The sequence below is a fragment of the Leopardus geoffroyi genome, chromosome C3, assembly GCF_018350155.1.
Source record: "Leopardus geoffroyi isolate Oge1 chromosome C3, O.geoffroyi_Oge1_pat1.0, whole genome shotgun sequence".
Lineage (NCBI taxonomy): Eukaryota > Metazoa > Chordata > Mammalia > Carnivora > Felidae > Leopardus > Leopardus geoffroyi.
This window is the reverse complement of record NC_059338.1, coordinates 1,067,947-1,092,955: the sequence shown is the minus strand read 5'-3', so window position 1 is coordinate 1,092,955 and position 25,009 is coordinate 1,067,947. Positions and strand designations below refer to the sequence as shown.

The 25,009-nt window shown below is 57.0% G+C and overlaps 2 long non-coding RNA genes across 2 annotated transcripts; both read left to right on the top strand.

Annotated features, from left to right (window-relative positions):
* The first annotated feature begins 8,376 nt into the window (after nucleotides 1-8,376).
* On the top strand, nucleotides 8,377-23,283 carry LOC123586712. Its single transcript, XR_006706904.1, has 3 exons — nucleotides 8,377-9,802; nucleotides 19,625-19,810; nucleotides 22,105-23,283. It is a non-coding gene; the product is annotated as an uncharacterized LOC123586712 (long non-coding RNA).
* Nucleotides 14,938-15,702, top strand: LOC123586713. The gene is made up of 2 exons (XR_006706905.1): nucleotides 14,938-15,037; nucleotides 15,278-15,702. It is a non-coding gene; the product is annotated as an uncharacterized LOC123586713 (long non-coding RNA).
* Nucleotides 23,284-25,009: the final 1,726 nt, after the last annotated feature.

Below are 25,009 nucleotides of genomic sequence, written 5' to 3'. Positions count from 1 at the left end.
AGGACGAGGAGCAGAAGGTGTGGACAAGGTGAACCGTGTTGGTGCTGGTCTGGCGGCCACGGCCTTGGTGGTCACGCGACAGCCTGGGCTTCTGGGGTCACTGTCTGTCACCCAGAGGCAGGTGTCCTCACTCCTGTCGCACCAGGAACCACGCGAGGGCCCCGTGGATGCTTCCAGGGGCCTGCGTGTCCATCCCCCACGCTTGGGCCCGGAGCCCTGTTTGTCCGCCTTCCAGGCGAGTGTCCCTCGGCCACCCTCCACCCGGAGCGGCTGTCCCCGCCTGCACACCGGGTCGTTCGGGGCTCGGGAGGGCCTGAACCTGGGTTGTGTGGTGCTGGAGAAAGGATCGCAGGTTGTCCTTCCCCCCAGCTTTTTGAGCTGTGATGCACACAGGCCAACGTGTGAGTGTAGGCGTTCCGCGTGACTGTCCGTGTGTGTCGTGAGCGGTCACCGCAGAGCACGGCTAGTCAGCGCCTCAGTGCCTCGTACGTCGTGTGTGTGCGTGAGTGTGTGGCGTGAGGGTGTGCGGGGGTGTGTGGGGTGTGAGGTGCGTGCAGTTTCCTTATCCGTCCGTCCCCGGGTGCAGTGTTTCCACGTCTTGGCTGCTGTGCGTGTGGCAGTGGTGCACGTGGGGGTGAGACGTGTTTTCTAGGTAGTGCTTTTCTCTCCTACAGGTGATCATCGATCACCGGTCGATCAGTGAGCCTCCCGTCGGGAGCGCTGGGGCAGGGGAGGGGGCTGGCGGGCCCGGTCCGGGAGGGCTGCCCACCTGGTTCCCGGCTCTGGGTATTTGGAAGAGTCACAGGACGTGGCCCGGGAGGCCGGCGGGTCCGTCCCCCACCCTTCGACAGGTTGGCCCTGACGCCCTCCTCACGCGGGGGCCCGGTGGCCGACCAGAGTCACCTCTGCTGGATTTGAAGTTCCTCTGTACTCGGAAAAAGCCTCATATTTCTCTAAATATCAAAGTCAAGAATAACCCCAACTTTTGATGCCCTGTGTTATGATGAGTGCGTCAGCTGCTTTTATGTCAGGACCTTCTCCCCACCCCACTGTGCTCGTCTTTGCCAACTCTGTCTGTGGGTATGGTACCCGAGGATTGCTGTGAAGTTTCTCTTGTATCATGTTGGTGCTATTTTTTATTTATTTATTTATTTATTTATTTATTTATTTATTTATTTAATTGTAATTTTTTTTTTTTCAACGTTTATTTATTTTTGGGACAGAGAGAGACAGAGCATGAACGGGGGAGGGGCAGAGAGAGAGGGAGACACAGAATCAGAAACAGGCTCCAGGCTCCGGGCCATCAGCCCAGAGCCCGACGCGGGGCTCGAACTCACGGACCGCGAGATCGTGACCTGGCTGAAGTCGGACGCTTAACTGACTGCGCCACCCAGGCGCCCCTAAAGTTTATTTATTTTTTGGGACAGAGAGAGACAGAGCATGAACGGGGGAGGGGCAGAGAGAGAGGGAGACACAGAATCGGAAACAGGCTCCAGGCTCTGAGCCATCAGCCCAGAGCCCGACGCGGGGCTCGAACTCACGGACCGCGAGATCGTGACCTGGCTGAAGTCGGACGCTTAACCGACTGCGCCACCCAGGCGCCCCTATTTTTTATTTTTTTTAATTCATTCACGTTGAGAGAGAGAGAGTGCGCACAAGTAGGGGAGGGGCAGAGAAAGAGGGGGACCGAGGATCCGAAGCAGGCTCCAGGCTCTGGGCTGACAGCAGACAACCTGACGTGGGGCTCCAACTCACAAACAGCAGAATCACGACCTGAGCCAAAGTTGAACACTTAACGGACTGAGCCACCCAGGACCCTGGTACATGTGGTTTTAATAATGATCTGTAGCACTGACATTCTCTTAAAAATTTATTTTATCCATTTCTAAACAGCTTTATTGAGATATAATTGGTCTGTAGTAACTGCACATTTTTGAAGTGTACGATTTGGGGCTCCTGGGGGGCTCAGTCAGTTGAGCACCTGACTTCAGCTCAGGTCATGATCTCGAGGTTCATGGGTTCGAGCCCCCGCGTCGGGCTCTGTGCCAACAGCTCGGAGCCTGGAGCCTGCTTTGGATTCTGTGTCTCCCTTTCTCTCTACCCCTCCCCTGCTCACGCTCTGTCTGTCTCTCTCTCAAAAACAAATAAACATTAAAAAATTAAAAAAAAAAAAAACTTCATAGAATTGATAGGTGAGTTCGACAAGATTGTGGGATGCCAGGTCGAGTCATGAAAACCAATCGTGTTGCTGTTTATTAGCAATGAACGACAAAGGTTGAAATCGCAGTGGCATGAAAACGTGAAGTAGTTAGGGTCGGGTCTGGTGAGACACATGCAAGGGGCGCCTGGGGGGCTCAGCCAGTTGAGTGTCCGACTCTCCATCTCGGCTCGGGTCGTGGTCTCCTGGTCCGCGAGATCGAGCCCCGCGCCTGGGCTCTGCGCTGACGGCGTGGAGCCTGCTTGGGATCCGCTCTTTCCCCCTCTCTGCCCCGGCCCCGCTCGTGCTGTCTCTGTCTCTCTCAAAGTAAACTTGAAAGAATTACTTTACTGAAGTCTAGTTGGAGCACAGCGTTGCAGCAGCTTCGGGTGTCCAGTGCCGCAGTGTGACCAGCGTGTAGGTCATTGCAGTGCCCCTGGCCTGACTCACCCGTCCCCCGGCGGGCGCCCCCCACCCCCGCCCCCCTGCGGCCGCCAGCCCGTTGTCTGCGTTCACGGGTCGGTCTCCGCCTTCTGTGTGTTGTCGCCTGGATTCCGCACGTGAGTGGAGCCCCCTGCCCCCTGCCCCCTGCCCCCTGCCCCCTGCCCTCTGCCCTCCCGGAGCCCCTGAGGCTTCCGCTTCTTCCGCCGCAGATTACAGCCACCTGGTCGAGAGATCCACACAGGCGGTTCACAGCCCACTCTAAAACGCGTTTATAACGAGAATTTATTTTGAAGACTTCACGGGTTTACTGCTCACTTTGGGCCTTTCGTGACGGCTCAGCTTATCCGTTTAAAAATTTGGTATTTTAATTCTTCTCCAGACGGTTCTTGTGCCTTCGGATATCTTTTTCTTTTTTTTTTTTTTTTTAAGTGTTTTTAAATTATTAAATTATTTTGAGAAAGAGAGAGAAGGAGAGAGCACGTGCGCGAGCAAGCGGGGGAGGGGCAGAGAGAGAGGGAGAGACAGAATCCCAAGCTGACTCTGAGCTGTCAACACCGAGCCTGACGCGGGGCTCGAACTCACGGACCCCGAGCTCACGATCTGAGCCGAAGTCGAGTCAGAAGCTTGACCAGCCGAGCCCCCCAGGCGCCCCTCAAAGGATTTTTTTTTTCAACGTTTATTTATTTTTGGGACAGAGAGAGAGCATGAACGGGTGAGGGGCAGAGAGAGAGGGAGACACAGAATTGGAAACAGGCTCCAGGCTCTGAGCCATTGCCCAGAGCCCGACGCGGGGCTCGAACTCACGGACCGCGAGATCGTGACCTGGCTGAAGTCGGACGCTTAACCGACTGCGCCACCCAGGCGCCCCCCTCAAAGGATTTTTTTCGAAAGTGGTGCGTCTGTCTTCGGAGCCCCTGTGAGCGAGGCAGTGCCATTCTGTGGCATCTACACGTGGACGTGGCCCCGTGGCCTGGTTCCGCCGTCTGCTGCCCTTTGATGTTGCTGAGCCTGAGGCCACCCTGAGTTTTGTCCCTCTGAAGGTAGCCTCCTCTCCCGGTCTAGATGCTTTTGGATTCTTTTTTCCCCTTAATTTTTGGAATTCACATTCTGGCATGCTCCAAGGCGAGGCGGACACCTGAAATGCCGGTGCTCACGGTTCCCGTAAAGCATTACTGAGGAACGACGAGGATGTTCGGGCGTCTCAGCCATCAAGTGCCCGTGCGGTCCGGCGTGCAGATGAGCGGCTGCCCGGGTGTGGCCTTAGCGTGACCTGAGCCAGGACCCGGACAGCCAGGACCTGAACCAGGACCCCCTCGTCCGACAGCCGGGTGGGGTGCTGAGCCCCTCTGTCCACCTGGGTTTTTAACCGTTTTCTTCCAGGGGGTCCAGAGAGCGTCCGGACCAAGCTGCGCTCCTCGGGGGCCCCGGCTGAGGGCGGCGGGGGCGCCCCAGGTGACAGGGACGTGGGCCCTGTTGTCTGCTGACTGGCTTTGTCGTGATGGCTTCCAGTTCCGGGGCTTGGGGGTGCTGTGTCAGGGAGCAGGGGCTGCCTGGATGCGTGATGTCGCGGGACGCACGTGTCATGGCCCCGAGTTCCAGATGCTTGCACGCGAGGAGACTGAGGTGCGGTGAGGGGGCTGGTTTGCTCGGGTCCTGGACCACCTGGTGGTGACCGGGTCCCGGGGCTCCTGAGCTCCCTCCGGGCGCGTCCCCTGCCCTCCGTGTCCCTGAGCGAGCGCGAGACCTCTCCCACAGGGCGGCAGAGAACGCCCAGCCGAGCCCTCGGGAGCTCGGCCCGGTTCCTGCTTCCCGGGGAGGCCAGGGCCGCCCGGCGTGTCTTGCTCTGGTAACTCAAGCTGCATCCGGGCGAGGAGGCCACGGGGCCACTTCCCGGAAGGGGACGGTCCTGGCGCACTGGGGGACAAGGGCCAGAGAGACGGGTGCAGACTCACACGTGCCGTTCCTCGGGGGCGCTGAGGGCATCCGCCAGTGGACGCTTCCCCAGCAACGTCCCCGTGCCGGGACGGCTCCGGTGAGTTTCCAGGCGCATCCAGCCCGCACCAGCGGCGGCCGGGTCCCTCGGGCTGGCCCTGAAGACGACTGCGGGCCCCGGGTGGGGCGCTGGGCCGGCACACCCAGACGTGTACGACGAATGTCACCGTGTGGTGGCCAAGCCGGGCCGGGCTGGCGATTCCCGCACGCTTCCGTGCCGATGGCTCCTGTTCCCTTGTTAAAACTGAAGACACGGGGGACACAGAGAGGTGAAGGGACTTTGTCGAGTGTGCTCTGTGGTCGGGTTGGACTCCCTGTGGCAACTTGCCCCAGTCGGGCCCCTTCTGAGCCGTGGCCTTGGCTGGTAGCGTCGGGGACCCGGCTCCTGGGGTCAGGCATGTTCCAGGGCGTGGTGCTCGTGCAGGAGCACAGGGCCGTGGCCTCCTGGCCCACCTTGCCCCGGAGCAGGCAGCCACCTGCCAGGTCTGGGCCTGGAGCGGAACCTCGGTTCCCCCATCCGGCCCGCTGGCACACGTGGGAAACTGGCATTTTTGGGAAATGAGTTTCACTTACTAAGAACTAAAGGATGGGGCCCCTGGGTGGCTCAGTCGGTTAAGCGTCTGACTCTCGGTTTCGGCTTAGGTCGTGATCTCACGGATCGGTCGGGCTCTGTGCTGACTGCTCAGAGTCTGCTTGGGATTCTCTCTCTCCTTCTCTCTCCCTTCCTCTCTCTGTCTCCCTCTCTCCCCTCCTCGTTCTCTTTGTCTCTTTCTGTCTCAAAACAAATAAACATTTAGAAAGAAGACAAAAGAAATAAAGGGAAACAGCAATCTAGAGATGGGCGTGTGAACCAAGGGCAGAGGGCTGATGCTGAGCCTGTGTGGTGCTGACTCCCCCTCGCTTCCCCGGGGCTCCCCACGCTGACCCTCCTCCTTCGTTCCCCCTCAGCATGTCTGGCTGGCCCAAACTTTCCCAGGCCTCCCAGCAGGTCGTCTGGTGTCCTTGGGCCCTCCCAGAAGTTTCTGCACCCCTCCTCTGGCAGTGGGCCCTAAGCACGGGCCCCCTGAGGGGCTGCAGGAGGCCACCCTGAACGAGGAGGACGTGGGTGGCCAGGCAGAGTGTGCCCTGGAGCAGGCTCAGGGGCGCCCTTCGGTGGCCCCAGGCCCAGAGCGGCTTCTCTGCACACCTTGGGACCAGAACCCTCCCCGCATGGACCTCCCGTGGTTTTCTAGTTGAAAACTGGCGGGTGTTTGAGGTCTGCACTCCGCATGTCCCGGATGCACAAGCTCGGGGCAGGTGCACGTCGGGGCAGGTTCACACCTGCTGTCCCTCCTGTCGGTCTTTCTCCATGGGCCTCACTGTGGTGACATCAGTGGGATTGAACCCCACCAGCTCAGAAGACAGTCCACGCGTGGGGGTAGAGGGCCTGCCCTCGGTTCCTGCCTGCGCTCGGCTCCCTCTGCCCTGTGTCCCCATCCGGGCCTGGCCTCCCGCGGATTCCCCGTCGTCCGCCCTCCCCTGTGTCTGCTGACCTGCGGGCACCACCTGGGCTCTCCCCTTTGCTCCTCAACGCTTAGCAATTCGGCCTCTGCTCCCCTCTCTGCAAAGCCGCTTCCTGAAGGACCCCACCAGGGATGCAGCCAGCATCAGCCGGGCGACCACCCCCTCCCTCCTCCCTCCTCCCTCCTCCCTCCTCCGTCTCCCGCCTCTGGCCCCGCCCTCTCTGTGGTGCCTCCTCCCTCTCCTGGTCCTGGCGGTTCTCTCTCTCCTCTGCTGGCCTATGTCCTCTCTCTCCCTCTCCCCTGGCCAGTGTGTCCTGAGGTGACGGGGCTGACTTCTGAATGTTCTTGCTTCTCTGCACGGGTGTCCCACAGGCTCCCCTCGACTGGCCTCGTCCTCGCCCGCAGACCCGCTCCTGCCTGTAGGTGCATGTGCCGGGTGCCTGTCTCAGACTGGTGTTCGGAAACGTGATGAATCGAGAAGGGAAATACTGTCAAGGAAAAGTCACAAGTTTTTGTCTCTGGGGGCGGTGACTCCATCACTGGGGACAGGCAGATCCCTTGTTCCGGGAAAGTTGCCCGAAGGGCGTTCAGTGCTGCTCCTGGGACAGAGGGGTGACGGGCCCTGAGCGCGCTTGCAGGGGCCCAGCCCCCCGACACTTGGGCCAGAGGTCTGCGTCTGATGCATGCTCGGTTCTGGGGTAAATCTGTGAATTTAACTGCTGTCCGTTCTGGGGTGCAGACTGTGTTCCCGTTCGGCCTCCCGAGGCCAGTGAAGGTGCTGCCCGGGCGCCCCGGGCACACTCACACCTCACCTGCGGGACACTGAGGCCAGGGCACTGGCCACAGGGCTGTAGTGGCCGGGCCGCGTGACCGTGTGGCTGCCTCCTCACTGGACGGGAAGCAGCGTGAGGTCCCGGGCCCTGCAGCTGCCGCGGGCGCCTCCCGGGGGAATCGGGAGACAGTAGATGTGTCATCACCCGAGGGACCTCAGAACAGGAGCGCCTCCTCCGGTGGGGATGGGGGGCGGGGGGGGCTGTGGTTTCTCGGAAGAGGTGTCACCCTGGGATGGGAGGCTCCAGGTTGGCCTGCGTATTGGGGAACCTCTTTCTCCCCTGCAGGTTGGCCGGGCGTGCGTCGGGGCGGCCTGTGGCTCCGGGGTGGCCCTGCGCCAGGAGCCGGCTGGTCCGTGGCCTGTGTGGTGCAGGTCAGTACGGCTGGGGCAGGAGCCACGCGTCTGAGCGCCGAAGGGGAATATGTGTACCTAGCAAACTGTCAAATAAAGCACATTCTAACCTACTTGGATAAGTATACTTTCACAACAGCAAAATTGGAAGGTCCGTAACTCGAAGTTGGCAAGATTTCAAAACGGATGGAATTTAATCGTGCTCATGCGTGTCTGGGTGTGCTGTCTCGAGCCAGAGATGGCGGACGAAGATAAATGCCACGCATAAATGATGACATAGTTTTCCACGGTGTTTCTCTTGCCTTAGTTTAGCAAAAAAAAAAAAAAAAACTTACAAATTATATTGGTATGGTCAAGATTTTGCCTAATTTGTGTGCTGTTGATAGCAATGATCTGAGACGTAAAAGTACAGGGCGCCTGGGTGACTCAGTCGGTTAAGCGTCCGACTTCGGCTCAAGTCATGATCTCACAGTTCATGGGTTCGAGCCCCGCGTCGGGCTCTGGGCCGACAACTCGGAGCCTGGAGCCTGCTTCAGGTTCTGTGTCTCCCTCTCTGCCCCTCTCCTGTTGACACTCTATCTCTCTTTCTTTCTCAAAAATAACTAAACATAAAAAAAAAGATAAAAATACAAAGAACACTTTTAAAAAGATACAGAATTTGAATTTTTTTATTATAATATAAATTGAAGTAAACGTAAGCATTAAAAAATTAAAATTAATTTCCATAGATTTTCGAAGCAGTTCCTTTTCTTCTAAAATGGTTATCTATTAAAAGGCAAAATACTGGGGCGCCTGGGTGGCGCAGTCGGTTAAGCGTCCGACTTCAGCCAGGTCACGATCTCGCGGTCCGGGAGTTCGAGCCCCGCGTCGGGCTCTGGGCTGATGGCTCAGAGCCTGGAGCCTGTTTCCGATTCTGTGTCTCCCTCTCTCTCTGCCCCTCCCCCATTCATGCTCTGTCTCTCTCTGCCCAAAAAATAAATAAATGTTGAAAAAAAAAAATTAAAAAAAAAAAAAAAGGCAAAATACTAGTTCAAGTGAATCTATGTGGAGAACTTCAGCATTTTTAAATACAGTTGATGACTTGAGTTTTATGACAACGTAAATCTTCTGAGACGATTTATAAGAACGAGAGTGTCTTCACCTCTAGCATTCAGGGCGCGTCTGGTGGCCAACGTGAAGCCTCGGCCTCCAGCTTTACGCCTGTCCACGCGGGCCTCTGTATTTCACACATTTCGGGGCGCCAGGAACGACTGAGGCTGGAAGGCGTTGTCGAGCACACGCGCAGCCGTGGCGGGCACTCGGGTGGACTGAGCTGGGCCAGGGGCGGGACGCTGAGCGCCAGGGGCGCCTGATGGGGACCGGAGGGAGGACTCCGTGCCCCGTCTTGTTCCCTGCTGTCCCCGTGGAAACCGGTCCCCTGCTGGACGCAGGTCCCGCTACAGCTGGCGGGGCAGGAGGCGCCGAGACTCCAGTCCCGGAGGGGACGCCGGGGCTGGAGTCCCGCGGCGCGGCTGCTGAGGCCGAGGGTGCCCCGTGCCTGCGGCTGTCGCGCCAGCCCACGCACGGGTGCTCTCGCACGGTACAGCGCACCCGTGGAAAGCGCGTGGTTCTGTGGATTTTACGTAGCACAGGGTTGTGCAGCCGTGACCACCGATTTCAGGGTTTTTCACCCTCGCGAGGAATTCCGTACCCGTTCGCTTCCCGTTCTCCCTCCCCCAAGTTCCCACCTTCTGTCTCTGGACGTGTCTGTCTCGGAGTTTAGTATAAATGGGATCGTACGCTACGTGGCCTGGCGTGCCGGCAGCTTTCACCGGGCGGTGTCGAAGTCTGTGCACGCTGAAGCACGGGCCACCTCTTCACTGCTGGCCGCATCAGGCTCCACGTGTTCTGTATCCGTCGTCCACGGACACTTGGGTTGTTTCCACGTCTTGGCCGTTGTGAGCATTCGTGCACAAGTGTCCGTGTGGATGGAGGTGTTCTGTTCTCTTGGGGACTCATCTGGGAGTGGAGCTGTGGGTCCCGTGTGTGTGCACAGGTGAGCACAGGGCCCGGTCTGAGGGTGGCACCTGCAGCCTGGGCCCCGCTATGCCCGGGGGACGGGGGCTGAGTGGCCGGGAAAGGGTGGGGCCAGAATGGCGGGCGTCGCCCGTGGAGAAGCCGGTTATTTGCGGAACTTACGTGAAGTGCGACTTTGATTTGTGGTTCTAGTCTGGCGAGGCACGAACAGGGTGGTCACGAGGCCGCCCCGTCCAGGTTTAAACTTCGTGGCACAGCTTCTGTGCACCCTGCCTCCTTGTCTGCGGACTCCCGTGTGTCCCTCCCTTTGCCACAGGCCTGGACCACCTGCCTGCCAGTCGTGACCTCCCGTTTGTGTTTTCTGAACGCGGAAAGCGGCGCACAGATATGCACACCCAAACGCGGGAGTACCAAGCGCGGAGGGCAGAGCGCCCCCTGCCGAGTCCCCCAAGTAACCACTATTCACAAGTGAGTGTCTGCTCTCCCAAATTTTATGCACATGCGAGCACACTATCATTTCTTTTCAAAAACAAAACTAGGGTAGAATTGTACGTACCGCCCGTCTTGTAACTTGTTTTCTCTCATTGAAATGCATGGACATCTTCCCGTGAAAATGCGGGTAAATCTGCCTTGTTCTCCTGCACGTGGTCTGCCGTGCGGCTCTGCCGTCGCCATGCGGTCGGTCCCTACTCTGGCCATCTGGGGGGTCCGGGTTTCTGCTTTGCCAACAGCGAATGTCTCTGCGCACATTTGTGGGAGTTTTTCTACAGGATAAACCCCCAGAAGGGGAAGTGCTGGGTCGGAGGACAGGACCGCTGCCTATTTTAAACAAGAGAGCGAATTCCCTTCTGGAAGAGGGACAGCTCTGTGCTGGCACGGACCGGTCACGAGGACGCTGGTCCCACCCTCCCGGTGTGGCTGGCCTGCGTCGTCCTTGCTGGCCTTGGCTCTTGTCTCTGGCGGTCCCTCCATACCCAGCCTGTCTCCTTTTGCGCATTCATGTATCCAGTAGCCGTGACCTTGCCAACTCAACAAACCCTTTCGTTCAAGGGGCGCCCGGGGACTCAGTTAGTTGAGCGTCCCACTTCGGCTCAGGTCATGATCTCACAGTTCGTGGGTTCGAGCCCCGAGTCAGGCTCTGTGCTGAGAGCCTGGCGCCTTGCTTGGGATTCTGTGTCTCCCTCTCTCTCGCCCTCTCCCCTGCTTGTGCTCTGTCTCTCTCAAACATAAAAAATTTTTTTTGAAAAAATTAATCCAATCAACAAACAGTCGGTGGCTGTTCAGCGTGCGCCCCATTCAAGCACAGCGCCGAACGAAGACGGTGAGGTTCCCGCCGCCGTGGGGCTCCTTCCCGTCGTGGGATGCGGACATCAAACGCACCACGAAGAAGCAAACGCCAGGCAGCCACCCAGGCAGCCGTGGCTGCCGTCCTGAGCGCCCATACTGGTGTGACGGCTGGGGGAGGGGGGCTGGCCGAGCCGGGCTGGCCAAGAAAATAATTTCTGGGGAAAACAAGGTCGGGAGTCAGGGGGGCAGCGTGTGCGGAGGCCGGAAGGCAGGAGGGAAGGCAGCCAGGGCGGGCGCTGGGCAGAGCGGGGGTGAGATGTGGGTGCGGGGCCTGGCAGGGGCCTGGCCGGGTACAGGTTTTCGAGCTAGGGCAAGAGGTTTGAATCTTAAGTGTGAAGAGAAGCCGTTGGAAGGTTTTCATCACGGCAGCGATGTGACCCGAGTCGTTTTCGGAAGGTCACCCTCACTGGGGAGGGAACAGGTAACAGGGGGCAAGAGCCAAGCAGGGAGACGGCCGGAGGGCAGCTGTGCGGGGGGAGGGGAGCGGACGGACTTCGGACGCAGTAACGCAGTAACGAGGTAGCACACAAGGTGATGTGATTTGCTGAGGAGGGGACACTGAGGGAGGAATGGATTTAGGGGTAGGGCGTCCAGAGTCTGTTCTGCCAGGACAAGGTTTGAGAGGCTCATCAAACACCCACAGGGGGCCGCCCAGTAGGCGGTTGGGAACGGCGTCTGGAACCCCAGGAGCCCCGGGCAGGAGACCCGGGAGGTCTACATTTGGGAGCCAGAAGCACATAGATGCAGTTTCCAACCCCGGGGACAGGAAGCGGGTCTCCCCCGCCCCCCCCGGGAGTGTCCGGAGAGGAGGAGGGCCCTGGGACAGAGCCCGGAGGTCCTCCTCGACGACGCTGAAAGATGAAACCGAGGAAGCGGTGCTTCTAAAGCCGGAGGCTGAGAAGATGCAAATCGAGACCCAAAGCAAGAGAATAACCTGCATTCAAGGAGGGGAAGGTCGGTGGGCACCATGCTGGCGGCTCGGGTGGAAAAGGAGACCTTGATGATGCAGCAGAGGACAGGGGCCGGAGCCTGGTCTTAGGAGGGAGGAGGGTGGGATCTAACCCCGCGTCCTCCTGGGTGGCGGTGGGGGGGCACCGAGGGCCGGACGGGTTCCTGCCAGATTCCATCCAGGTCTCCCCGGGACGCAAGAAGCAGATCCTTGGTGTGGTGGTGCTGGCATGGGGTGCTGGGGGGGGCGAGGGACGGATGACGGGGGACACTTCCTCTCAGGGAGCCACCCGAGGCTGATTTGCAACCGTCCCCAGACGTTTATTCAGAGGGGAGCCTCTGCCCTTCTGCCAGGCCAGCTTTTCTGCTGCCGAAGGCTGCTCCTTCTCTCCCATGGTGGGGCATTCCCCTCCTCCTTCTGTCCGTTGGAGGGGCGCCCACCCCCCCTTCCCCTCCCTGCTCCTTCTCTCCCTCGGCGGGGCGCCCCCCTCCTTCTCTCCCTCTGCAGGGCATAGGAGGTGGAAGGCAAGGGGTCTGGGACGGAAGGAGGAGAGGGGAGGCACGCTTGTGGGATAAAGCGGAGCCTCCCTGGCCCTGGGCAGGCAGGAGACGGGGCGGGGTGGGGGGAAGCGGGGGGCACTGGGCAGGGCTGGACGGGAGCCGCCGTCTGCCCGAGGCCCCCTGGCTCTGTGGTTCCGGTGGGGCGGGCAGCAGGCAGGGGCGGTTGCGGGCGGGATTTCGGCGTGGGAAAGGGAGCGGCTGCGGGGCCGGGTGACTGGGGTGGAACCCGAGTGCGAGTGCGGTTCCCAGGGAGCAGGTCGGAAGTTGCCCTTCCCCTGACCCCTTTCTGCCATGAGCGGCTTTCCCACGGTCCCCAAGCCGAGCGGGGTCCCCTGCAGCCCTTGGCTCCCGCGCCGCCCCGCCAGCTGGGGGCTGTTTCTGCAGGTGGCTCTGGCCCAAGGTGAATGCCAGCCTGTGGGAAGAGCACAGAGACTCCGCTTGATTCTCCCCACTGCCAGCAGGGCGGCTGGTCTCCCTTCCCCATGGAGGGATTTGAGGAGGCTCAGACCCCTCGCGTGACTTGCCCCAGGCCTCACGTTGGCAGCTGAGCCCCAACGTGGTCCCGGGGGGTTCCTAGATTTCTGGGAGGACAGACGTACTCTGCTGTTCTGGTGAGGTTTGCTGCTGTCTGCATGCAGACTGGGTAAGCAGTGAAGACGGTCTTCTGAGAATTTGTGTAACGAGAGAGGCAGTGCAGGGCCCAGGAACTGGCCCCAAAAGCTGTCAAGTCTCACCTCCAGCGGATATTAGCCTTGTTGCCTTGAGCAAGCCGTTCCGGGTCTCCACCTGCTACCTGGGGCCAGTAATGCCTCCCCCCCCCCCCGCCCCCATTCCAGGGCTGCTGTGAAGTTCACATGAGATAATGTGCTGGAACTCATCAGCGGGAAGCTAACAGGCCACATGGAAGGCTGGGGTTTGATTTCAGCCCAAGAGAGAGAGGATTGTTTTTCAAAAGGAAAAAGGATTCATTGTACTTATTTGGGGATGTCATGATCACACGTGGATTTGTTGTTGAGGTTGTTGGCTGTGAGACAAAGCCACACGGGGCTGTGGGTGAGGAGTGCCCAGGCTGGGAAAATTCCAGACCCCACCGGTCTTGGTCTCCGGGCCCTCCCAGGCAGGAGGCAACTTGCAAGATTGAAGATTCTGAATGACTGCCCAGCCGGGTGTGTCCTTTGTTATGCCCTGGGGTTTCTCCAGCAGGTTCTCCTGACTTCTTTGCACTCACTTGGCCTGGCAGTGGCCCTCAGTGCCGGCTGGCTGAACGGAGAGGAGGCTGCCCGGCTGCCCTCAAGGTCACTTGGAGGTGGCCAGCTGCCTGGCGGACTCAGCCCCCATCACTCTTACCTTTCTTGGTTCTTCGTGAACTCCTACTCATCCTATAGATCAAAGCTAAAGGATCTCCTCTCTGGAAAGACGCTCTCCCCTCCCCCCACTCCGCCGTGTTACCAGATGCAATTAATGGCCTTCTTCTTTGCTCCCGGATCAGTGAGGATGCTTTTGGTTGCAGCTAACGGAGGAAAATGAATTCCAATAGACTTCTGCAATAAAGAGGATTCATCATCTCAGATGACAGAATTTCAGAAGTGACTAACTTCAGGCATGGTTTGATCAGGGCTCAGGCTCTGATTCCCATTAGCTCCCTAGACTCCACTCTCCTCTAGGCGCTGGCTTCTTTCTCAGGCTGACTTCTCCCCAGGGCACGGTGGCTGCCCCCACCCTGTGGACGACACATTCATCCTGCTCCCGTGTGGGCTGCAAGAGAGAATGTCTTCTGCCCCAGCCACGGGGCAGAAGTCCCCTGTGGCTGGACTGGGCTGATCCGGACAAGGGAATCCATATGCTGCTTGACTTAGGTTGGCATCACTTCCTGGGCCTGAATCAGTCATTGTGTGATACAAAGGATGGTGTTGGGGCGCCTGGGTGGCACAGTCGGTTAAGCGTCCGACTTCAGCCAGGTCACGATCTCGCGGTCCGGGAGTTCGAGCCCCGCGTCGGGCTCTGGGCTGATGGCTCAGAGCCTGGAGCCTGTTTCCGATTCTGTGTCTCCCTCTCTCTCTGCCCCTCCCCCATTCATGCTCTGTCTCTCTCTGTCCCAAAAATAAATAAACGTTGAAAAAAAAAAAAAACAAAAAACCATTAAAAAAAACAAAAAAAAACAAAGGATGGTGTGTGCCAGGTGGGGACCACCTGGGAACTGGCACAGGGTCAGTCCTACCCAGACACGTGGCTGCTACGAAGTACGGGGTGGGGGGGCGTGGCTCCCAGAGGGAGAGCTCTGGGGGAGAAGGGGTGACGGCTGCCAGGCGTGCAGCCAACGAGGCGCACAGGACCGTGGCGCTGGGCGCGCTGTGCAGAGGTCCTGCGCTAATGCATAGATCCGGTGACCAGCCCGACCAAAGATCACCAGGATTTTCTCCCACGCTGTCCTCTGGACATTTTCATGCCTTGACGTTTTACATGGAAATCTGCAGTCCATTGTAAGTGAATTTCTGTACATGGTGTGAGGTAAGGGTCAAAGCTAATTTTTTTGCTATAGATTTCCAGTTGTTACAGCGTTATTTGTCGGAAGGACTCTTCCCCCTCTGCTGAACGGCCTTTGCCCACTTGTTGAAAGCCAGTAGTCCACGGCTGTGTGGGGTCTGCTTTGTTCCACGGATCTTTGTGTCTATTTTTGTCCCAGCTCCATACTGTCTCAATTATTTCAGCTCAGTAATGACTCTGGAAATCAGGCAGCGTGCATCCTCCCACTTTCTTTTTCAAAGTTGTTTGGCTTCTTTAGGTCCTTTGCGTTTCCACATAAACTTTAGAATAAGCTCCTAAATGTCTGTTAAAAAGCCCACTGAGGTGTTTTTTTTTTTTAATTTTTTTTCAACGTTTATTTATTTTTGGGACAGAGAGAGACAGAGCATGAACGGGGGAGGGGCAGAGAGAGAGGGAGACACAGAATCGGAAACAGGCTCTAGGCTCTGAGCCATCAGCCCAGAGCCCGACGCGGGGCTCGAACTCCCGGACCGCGAGATCGTGACCTGGCTGAAGTCGGACGCTTAACCGACTGTGCCACCCAGGCGCCCCAAGCCCACTGAGGTTTTAATCGGGATCGCATTGAACCTATGGATCAGTCGGGAAGTTGGCCTCTGAACCATCTTGAGCCTCTGACCAATGACCCTGCTTTGCGTCCTGCCATTTCTTACATCTCAAATTTTTCTCAGCCACGTTTTGTGATTTTCAGGGCACAGACGGTGCATGTCCTAGATCAGAACTATCCCTGTGTCATAGTTTTGATGCTCCTGTAATTGGCATTGTTTATTTCAATTTCTGGTTGTTGATGGCCAATATGTAGAAATACCACGGAGTTTTCTATGTTGAGCTTTTATCCTGAAACCTTTTGAACTCACGCATCAGTTCTAGTAACTTTTTTGGAGAGTTTTACCAAATTTTCTCCATAGGTTATTGGATATTCATGACATCTCTGAATAAAGACAGTTTCGCTTCTTCCTTTTTAATCTGGATGCTTTCGATTTCTTTTTCTTGTCTTACGGTACTAGCCAGAACTTCATGTCGAATAGGTCGTGAGAGTGGGCACGAATGATTCTCCATCCCAGGGGGAAGCTCTCAGCATTTAACCGTTCAGTCTGCTGTTAGCTGTAGGCTTTTTGTAGGTACCCTGTATCGGGTTGAGGTGGTTTGTTCTATTCCTAGTTTTCTGAAGGGTTTTCATCATGAATGTGTATTGAATGTTATCAAATACGTTTTCTGAAATTATATCATATATATTTTTCTTTTTTAGTTGGTTAATATGTGAGTTCTAGTCATTGATTTTTCAAGCCTTCAACCAACCTTGCTTTCCTTGGCTAAATCCCAATGATTGTGGTGTTTTATCCTTTTTATATATTGTTGGATTCAATTTGCTAAATTGTGGTTTAGAATTTTTGTACCTGTGTTTGTGAGGAATTTGGTCTGCATTTTCTTATAATGTCTTTGTTTTGTTGTGGTATCTTGGTAATTCTAGTCTCATAGAATGAATTGGGAATATTTCCTTCCCTTCAATTTTCTGGATGAGTTTGTGTAGAACTGGTGTTATTTAGGATTTACCACTGAAGCCGTCTGGGGCTTCCTTGTGGGAAGTTTTTAGACTACAAATTCAGTTTTTCGCTAGATATAGGATTACTCACATTATTTATTTTTTCTTGTGTGAACTTTAGTGGTTTGCATCTTTCACACTAAACCAGGCTTTAAATTTCCTCTGAGCTGTCAGACAAATTGGCATGGAGTTATTTACAATACTTCCTAATATCCTATTGGCATCTGAGAATCTGTAGGGATGTTATCTTCTCATTCCTGAGACTGACAAATTTTCGACTATTCTCTTTTTTCTGATTGGTCTGGCTACAGAGTCATTGATTTAAAAAAAAATGTTTATTTTTTAATAACTTTTTAAAAAACATTTGTTTATTATTTTTGAGAGACAGAGAGAGCATGAGCAGGGGAGGGGCAGAGAGAGGGAGACACAGAATCCGAAGGAGGCTCCAGGCTCTGAGCTGTCAGCACAGAGCTCAATGTGGGGCTCAAACTCACGAACTGTGAGATCATGACCTGAGCTGAAGTCAGACACTTAACCAACTGAGCCACCCAGACACCCCCATTTTTTTAAATTTCTCAAAGATCCAGCTTTTGGTTGGATGGATTTTTTCTAATGCTTTTATGTTCTCTATTTCAGTGATTTCCAACCCTCATATTCCTTTCTTTCGTTTACTTAGGGTTGTTTTCTCTTCTTTTTCCTAACTTCTTAATGTAAGAGCTGGAGTCGTTCACTCAGGGCCTCCTCTCTTCTCTGATGCAGGCGTTTGATCCCTGTAGCCTTATAGGCTATCAGCTCCCCAAGTACCGCTTTTGCAGCAAATTCCAATTTGTTGTGCTTTCTTTTTGTTCAAAATATTTTCCGTCTCTCCCCATCTCCTGTGTGGCCCGTGGGCTATTTGGAAGTGTGGTATTTAGCCTATAAGTGTTGGAGGCTTCTGCGATCTTTCTGTTGCTGATTTCTGATTGAGGTTCCTTTCGGTCAGGGAACATTTTTATGTGGCTTAAATTCTTCCAAAGTGAGCGAGACTCATTTTGTAGTTCTGGGTTTAGTCTGCGTGGTGCCTCTTGTGGGCGAGCGGTGTGGACGGTGCTGTTGAAAGCACATCCTTACTTCTGTGTCCACTTCATCCTAATCCTGCCCCTCTTTTCCTTCCTACCTCTTCTCATTCCAGGGGCGTCCTTGGCACGTGAAGGGTACCGGGGTCACCGCAGTGGCCTCCGACCAGCTGTGACTCGACCCTGGGCCCACAGGTGTAGCCCCCTTCTCTGAGACATTTGGCCCCGTGGGAGGTGAAGGACTGAGCAAACCTTGGGTTCTGTTACGAGGAAGTAGGGGGGCCGTGGCTGGTGGGGTCTGTTACCCTCTGTCTGACTGTCTCCCAACGTGGCCAGACATCTGACCGTGTCAGAGTTTTGATCACCCCCTCCAGGGGCTACACGGCAACTTCCGAGTGTCAGGTCGGACACTGGGGGCTCCGGCGACCTGCCCTTCATGCACCTCTCCCCACCTTGCACCGCCAGCTCCCCGGCACTTGCCGGGGATCCCAGGCCATGTCTGGGGTCCCTCTGGGAGCTGTGCACCCCACTCCCACAGCTCTGTGGTGCTCACACTTGTGAGCACTGGCCTTTCGTCCCAGGGGCTCGACGAATCTTTTCTGAACTGAACCACAGCCCTGTTGGCATCTGTCCTGAGCTCCAGGCCTGTCTGGCCTGTGCACGGTTTGTCCCAGCCCCGGAGAAGTGCTGTGTCAGCACCTCTGGCCCCTTCTTTCTCTGCATTCTGGGTCTCGGGGAATGCACCTTCGAGAGCTTCTCAGGGCAGGATTTGGGGATGATCCTTTCTCTCCTAACCCCATATCCCTCCTGTCACCAAGCCCTGCCAGTCCTGTCTGATGACTCTCCAATTTTGCTCTTTCTGTCCTCCCGGGCCGAGTACAGGCCCCACCCCCCGGATGGCTGCAGTGGCCTCCACACTGGCCTTCCTGTCTCCAGCCTCGGTCCTATGCCCGCTTTCTGCAGCCAGAGCAGGGGCACCCCCTGCGTAAATCCTTTCATGCTCCCTCTTCTAACTACTTGTCCTGCTTGTAAGGCCCTTCGCACCTGCCTCCTACTTATTCTCTGGCACCTGTCTTAAGGAGAGCTCTCAAACTCACTGAGCACAGGCCATATGGGATTATCCCCACTCTCCCCAGCGGGACTGGAAGCTTGCTCTCAGCCGGAAGTGAGACTACCCTGGCTTCTGCTCCCCAGCTGGCTCACGGGTCCTCATCCATCAGAACTCAGCTCAAGCGTTACAGACCCTGGGAAAGGACCCAGCCCCGCCCGCTCTCCAGGGAGACCTCCCAGCCCCGCCCACTCCCCCGGGGAGCCGCCCCCGCCCCGTCCACTCTCCAAGGACACTCCCGGCCCCGCCCACTGTGCTGAGAGACGCCCCCGCCCCGCCCACTCTCCCCAGCTCCGCCCTCTCTCCAGGGAGACGCCCCAGCCCTTCCCCTCATTATACAGGGAGATGCCCTCAGCCCCGCCCACTCTCCTGGGTTGACACACGTGGCTCTCCCCACTGTCACCGCCCCTGGCCCCGCACTGTATTTGTCACTTAACAATGTCTTGTGGCACCTCTGTGCTCCAGGCCCTAGGGTAACAGGTGCCCACTCCTTGGGGCTCCTGTTTCAGTGGGTGTCAGGCTGGGGGGCGCCAGTGCTAAGCGCACACTGATTACCACGGACACCGTGATGGACAGGTGCAGGGTGTTAACGGAGTAGCCTGAGGAGTTAGGGACGGCTTCCCGGAGGAGGTGGTGGTCGCCTGGGAGTCCTGCGGGGGGAGGGCCTGGCAGGCAGATGAAGAAGGGGGGCGGGGGGGACATTGCCAGCGTTCCAAGCAGAGGAGCCCTGGGTGGTGAGGGGTTGGGCTCTCCAGGGGCTGGGAGAGCGTGTGTGGCAGGTGGGGTGGGAAGGGCGCGGCATGGAAGAGAGCCAGGCCGAGGGGCGCCACCCAAGAGGACTTGGCTTTTATCCGGCCGCTCCGGGAAGCCTTTCCAGGGTCTGAAGCAGAGGAAGGGGGGGGCCCGGTCAGATATGCGTTTTCCAGCGATATCTGTGCTGCCCTGCGAAGACGGGTTTGAGGGCGGGGGGACGGCGGTGGGGCCAGTTAGGTGTGAGGGATGTGACTTGGGGCAGAGGGGCAGGGACGGAGGGAGGGCCATGTTGGGAGCTGTCACGAGGCTGGGTCACCAGGACCGGGGGCACACCTGCCATGTGAGGTGCTGGGGCTCTGGGGGGGGGGTGGTGTGGGGGACAGAGAGGTGGGCGCCGCAAGGAGGGACACACGTTGTTCACCCCTGGCTCTCAGGTGTGAGGCCTGGTGAGTGACCCACTGGACAGATGCCCTCGGGCTTGCTGACCCGTTTTGTCTGCCGAGCGGCCGTCACACAAGAGCCGCTCCTCGGGTGACCACAGGAGAGCCCTGCTATGGCCTTCCTCACCTGGCCGGCTTCCTGTCCAGCTGGTTGCCCCGGATGCCATCGGAGAGGCACAGGTGCATAGCAGTGAGTGTGTAGGTGTGAGAGAGGGAGGGGGTGGGAGACGGGGGCCTCACGCTTCCTTAGTGTTCGAGGCTCAGCTGGGGCCGTGGTCTGGCCGTCCCGCCGCACTCTGGCCCAGGCACTTAGAACACTATCCTGCCACTGCCACATTATGTCCCCAGACTTCCCCAGAGGCTTGGGGTTCTGTGTTTGCCGTCGTGGGGTGTGACACATGGAAGGCACAGCCCCCCCCCCCCCCCCGCAGCGCACCAGTCGGTCATTCATTCACTCATTCATTCACTTATTCACTCATTCATTCACTTATTCACTCATTCATTCACTTATTCACTCATTCATTCACTTATTCACTCATTCATTCACTCATTGACTCATTCATTCACTCACTCATTCAGTCACTCATTCATTCACTCATTCATTCACTCATTCATTCACTCATTGACTCATTCATTCACTCATGGACTCATTCATTCATTCATTGACTCATTCATTCACTCATTGACTCATTCATTCACTCATTGACTCATTCAGTCACTCATTGACTCATTCATTCACTCATTCACTCACTCATTCAGTCACTCATTCACTCATTCATTCACTCAGTCACTCACTCATTCAGTCACTCACTCATTCAGTCAGTCACTCACTCATTCATTCACTCATTCAGTCACTCATTCAGTCAGTCACTCACTCATTCATTCACTAATTCATTCACGCATTCAGTCACTCATTCATTCACTCAGTCATTCACTCACTCATTCACTCACTCATTCACTCATTCACTCACTCATTCACTCACTCATTCACTCACCCACCACGTGCTGGGCTCTGTGGAGGCTCTGGGTGGGTCATGGCAAGAAGACAGGCGGGTCCTGCCCCTTGAGCTCACCTCGTGCGCGTACGGACACCAGGGGTGCTGCCTTTAGGGTGAGCTCGCGGGCCCCAGTGCACGTAGCGTCCCCTGCACCCGAGCTGGCCGAGAGGAGGCCCTTCCGGAGCCCACGTCTGGTGCTGCCCAGACACACACACCTTCCTCCCGGAGGTTCAGGGCAGTGGCGCCGGGAACAGCAGGACCTGACAAGTGCCTGAGACTCGTGAACGGCTGGGCACAGCCTGGAGCCGGGCGGGGAGCGCGGCGCCACCTAACGGAGATGCCAGGCGGGTGGGGTTGGTGGTGGTGTGTCAGTGGGATGAAATTTAATGTATCTGCGCGGCTTCCTTTAATGAAATCAGCAAGACAGAAAGTATCAGGTACACACTCATTACAACTGCGCTGAAACCTACGGTCTCAGCTGTGCAGGGAAAACAATGCACAGAGAAGACTGAAGTTTGCTAAATGTTAACGATACTTCAGGTAAGTGGGTTATACATTTTCTCCTTTATTGTTTTCTGTTCTTTCCAGATTTTTATACGAGCAAGCAAATATTACTATGAGAATTCAGAGAAGTAATTTTTTTTTCAATGTTTATTTTTGAGAGAGAGAGAGAGTGCGAGCAGGGGAGGGGCAGAGAGAGAGGGAGACACAGAATCCGAAGCAGGCTCCAGGCTCCGAGCTGTCAGCACAGAGCCTGACGTGGGGCTGGAGCCCACAAACTGTGAGATCACGAGCTGAGCTGAAGTCGGCCACTCAACCGGCTGAGCCACCCAGGCGCCCCTGAGAAGTAAATAAAAACACTGAAAGCCTCCTATGTGTACAGGTTGGCATAGATTAGAAAAGTATTTCCAGGGATGTGAGAAGGGCTTGGTGAACACCGAGCCCCATTGGCTTCAAAGTTCTGGGATTTGATTTAATTCCGCGTGAGCTGAGAAGCTCACGCTCTAGTCAGACTTCTTTATTTGCTCATCCGTGAGTTCCCAAGTGTGTGGCATCCCTGTCTGTTCCTGGTGTTGTCCCCCACGCCGGGCACACAGACGCGTAAGGACAAGCCACTCCCGCTGGGAGTCCCTACAGTGTCGGAGTGGCAGAGGTCACGGCTGACCCTGTTTGGGGCTGTGGGGATCAGGGAGGGTCTCACGAAGGAGGCTCGTTTGAACAGGGCCTTGAGGGATGAAAAAGAGTTCTCTAGGCAGCCTATCGAGGGAGACAGCTTGTGCCACGTTGGGGATTACTTTTGGAGATGCCCACGTGCGCTGTGAGGGACGACGGGGTGTGTGGACTGCAGACTGCGGTCCTCCCAGCCGCAGGGCTCAGGAGGACAAGGGTCGAAGGTCTGAGCACACACGTCATCACGACCCCGGGGGTCCTGGCTGTGTCTTCCCTCCCTTTAACCAAGACTCCTGTGTGTCCCAGGCCTCTTTGGAAAATGACCGCTCGGCCTCTCAGTACCGCCTGGTCCCGGGTCTGGAAACATCTGGGTCCTGCCCGGCTGGAAAGACGGGGCGTGACCCCCTGGATCTCTGTCCTCGGCCGCGAGAAGGTGACCCACCGCTGGAAATTCCCATGGCAAGTGTCGGTGTTGACAAGAGTCCCTGAGAAAGTGGTGGCCAGGGGGCTGTGTGCCGAGCCCTCGAGGCCTTTCCCCTCGGGCTCTCCTTCTTCTGTCCTCTGTCCTCTGTCCTCTGCCGCGGCCTCCCTTCCCTCCACCTGTCCCCTCTGTGCGGCCGGCCCCTCGGCCTTCGAGCCGCTGGCGGGCCCTCCCAGGGCTGCTCTGTCCCCCAGCTCTGCACACCTCTCTCCTCCCTCCTCCTTGTCGCCTGCCTGGCTCTGGGTCACCCCCTTACTTGGTTCCAAAGAGTGAGCCCCGACTTGCCCATGAGGGTGCTCAGAGGGGGCGGAGTCGGCGGCCGCGTCTCTGGACAGGCGTCTCTTCAAGGAGCCTGAATCCGTGACGTGAAAGTGTGAAGGGCTCTTCCACTCCGGCTCCCCGCTCCTGCGTGAGCGGACACATCTCCAGACAGCGAGCCGTCAGGGTTCCGGCAGGAAATTAAAGACCTGGCCCTGCACCTGCACGGCCCGCTGGCCTCCGCCAGAGGCTTTGCTTCCCGGGTGCGTGGAGGCCGCATCTTTGATAGGATCCCTTCCCCAGATCTCTCGAAGGAAGGTGGACGCGTGTCTTGTAGATAAGCGAGCTCACAGTAAGGCTGGCGGTTCTCATTTCGGTGCGAGCCAGCGTCTCACCCCTTCTTATCTGAGTCACAAGGACACTGGGCCGGCACCGTCCTCGCTGTCTACACTGGGGAGCTGTCCCGGTGGGGGAGAATCCTTATGGTGAGTGCATCTGGGCCTCCGGCTGGTCTGGTGGACGCAGTGCTGGGCTCGCTTCCTCCTTGAATCTCTGATTCCTTGATTCAGTGCTCAACCGGTCAGCATCTGCTTCAGAGGAAGACAGGCCCCAGTCTAGCCAACATGGCCCCCACCTGCCTCGGTGGGTGATTGGGTTAGCTCTGAGCATGTAACCTGTTTTTGACTAGTGAGACACGGAGGACAGTTTTCTGAGACGGTTTTCCTCTATTAAAAGAAGATCCAAGATTGGTGTGTCTCTTTACTGTTTCTAGACTTCGAAGGGTGGTGATGGGATGCCTGGAGGCACTGCAGCCATCTTGTGATCATGAGGAAGTAGCCAACATGCTGAAGACAGTAGGGCAGAAAGTCAGAAACAACCTCTGTTCATGGGGACACATGCCACCAGATTAATGGCCCCTAGAACGATTTTACCTCTCCAGTCCTCAATGTGTGGGATAATAAATGTCCTTGTTTTAATTTTTTTTTTAAGTTTATGTATTTATTTTTGAGAGAGAGAGAGTTGGGGAGGGGGAGAGAGAGAGGGAGACACAGAATCCGAAGCAGGCTCTAGGCTCTGAGCTGTCAGCACAGAGCCCGATGTGGGGCTAGAACCCACGAACCGTGAGATCATGACCTGAGCCGGAGTCGGACGCTCAACCGACTGAGCCACCCAGGCATCCCAAATGTCTTTTAAAAAGAATTTTTAAATATTTGTTTATTTTTGAGAGACAGAGAGCACAAGCGGGGGGGGGGGGGGCAGAGAGCGAGGGAGACACAGAATCCGAAGCAGCTCCGGGCTCCGAGCTGTCAGCACAGAGCTGGACACGGGGCTCGAACCCACGAACTGCAAGATCATGACCTGAGCCGAAGTCGGACGCTCAACCCACTGAGCTCCCCAGGTGCTCCTCTTTCCAGCCATTTTTAAAGGGACCAAGAGGGGAGGGACCAGGTGCAGAGAGCTATTTCATGACATTTCGGCGCTGGAGAGAATTTCCTGCAGAGACCGGGTCCCTCAGCCACCGTTGCCCCAAGTACAAATCACGCCTCTAATGCCAGCGCCAGCACTGAGGGGGAGGCAGACACACCCAGCTCTCAGTTCTCCATGGTGATGGGGGACGTGGATGGTTGGAAGCAGCAGATAATCCCGAACCTGCTTTGAGTCACCGGCTTCCGCCGCCCCCCCGCCATCACTTTTGCGGCGCAGCTGACAGACCGCCACGTGGATGCCACGTGGGTGCATGTGTCTCTTCTCCCTTCTGGCGCGTCACTCGGCTAAGCTGCTTCAAAATGGCCAAGGCTGGGCCACCGGAGGAGAGGCGAGAGGCTAACCCGCCCCCCCCACACCTGGCCAAGAATAGGGCCAGCCTGGCTGAGCTTGGCCTTGGAGTTGGGCTCGCGACACCCCTTGGGCTAGTCTGACGTCGCCTCCCCCGAGACGGGCAGCTGGGGGTCCTGGAGGCGGAAGCGAGCGCCGCAGATGTCGCCCCCCCGCCCCCCAGGCCCCATGGCGGAGGGCTCCTTTGCTCAGAGCGCCTTCCCGTGGAAAGCCGCGGGCCTGGCCCTTTCCCTCCCGAGCAACCTCAGGAACTGGATGTGGCTGTGCTCCCCGCATTCAGCGCTTCCGTGCTCCCGATGCAGGCAGTGGAGGGCTCCTTGCTGTCCACACTCCCTCTCCGCCAGCGGGACACCCTCACGGGAGAGGGATGCACCGAGCAGAGAAGGAAGGGGCATTTGCCCGGGACCCGCCGCGTGCCAGCGCTGTGCGAAGTGCTTCCGGCCCATTACACCACGAGGAGACCAGATCTTTCCAGTTCGAGCGGCTCCAGCCTTACCTAGGAGATCCTGGCTGCTTGCTTGTCCCTGGCACTCTATTCTTCTGGAAAATTCCTGTCTTGGTATCCAAACACACAGATCAAGTCCCTGCAGTCCCAGACCTGGGGGTCAGGGGTCTCTGGACCCTCGTAGTCCTGTC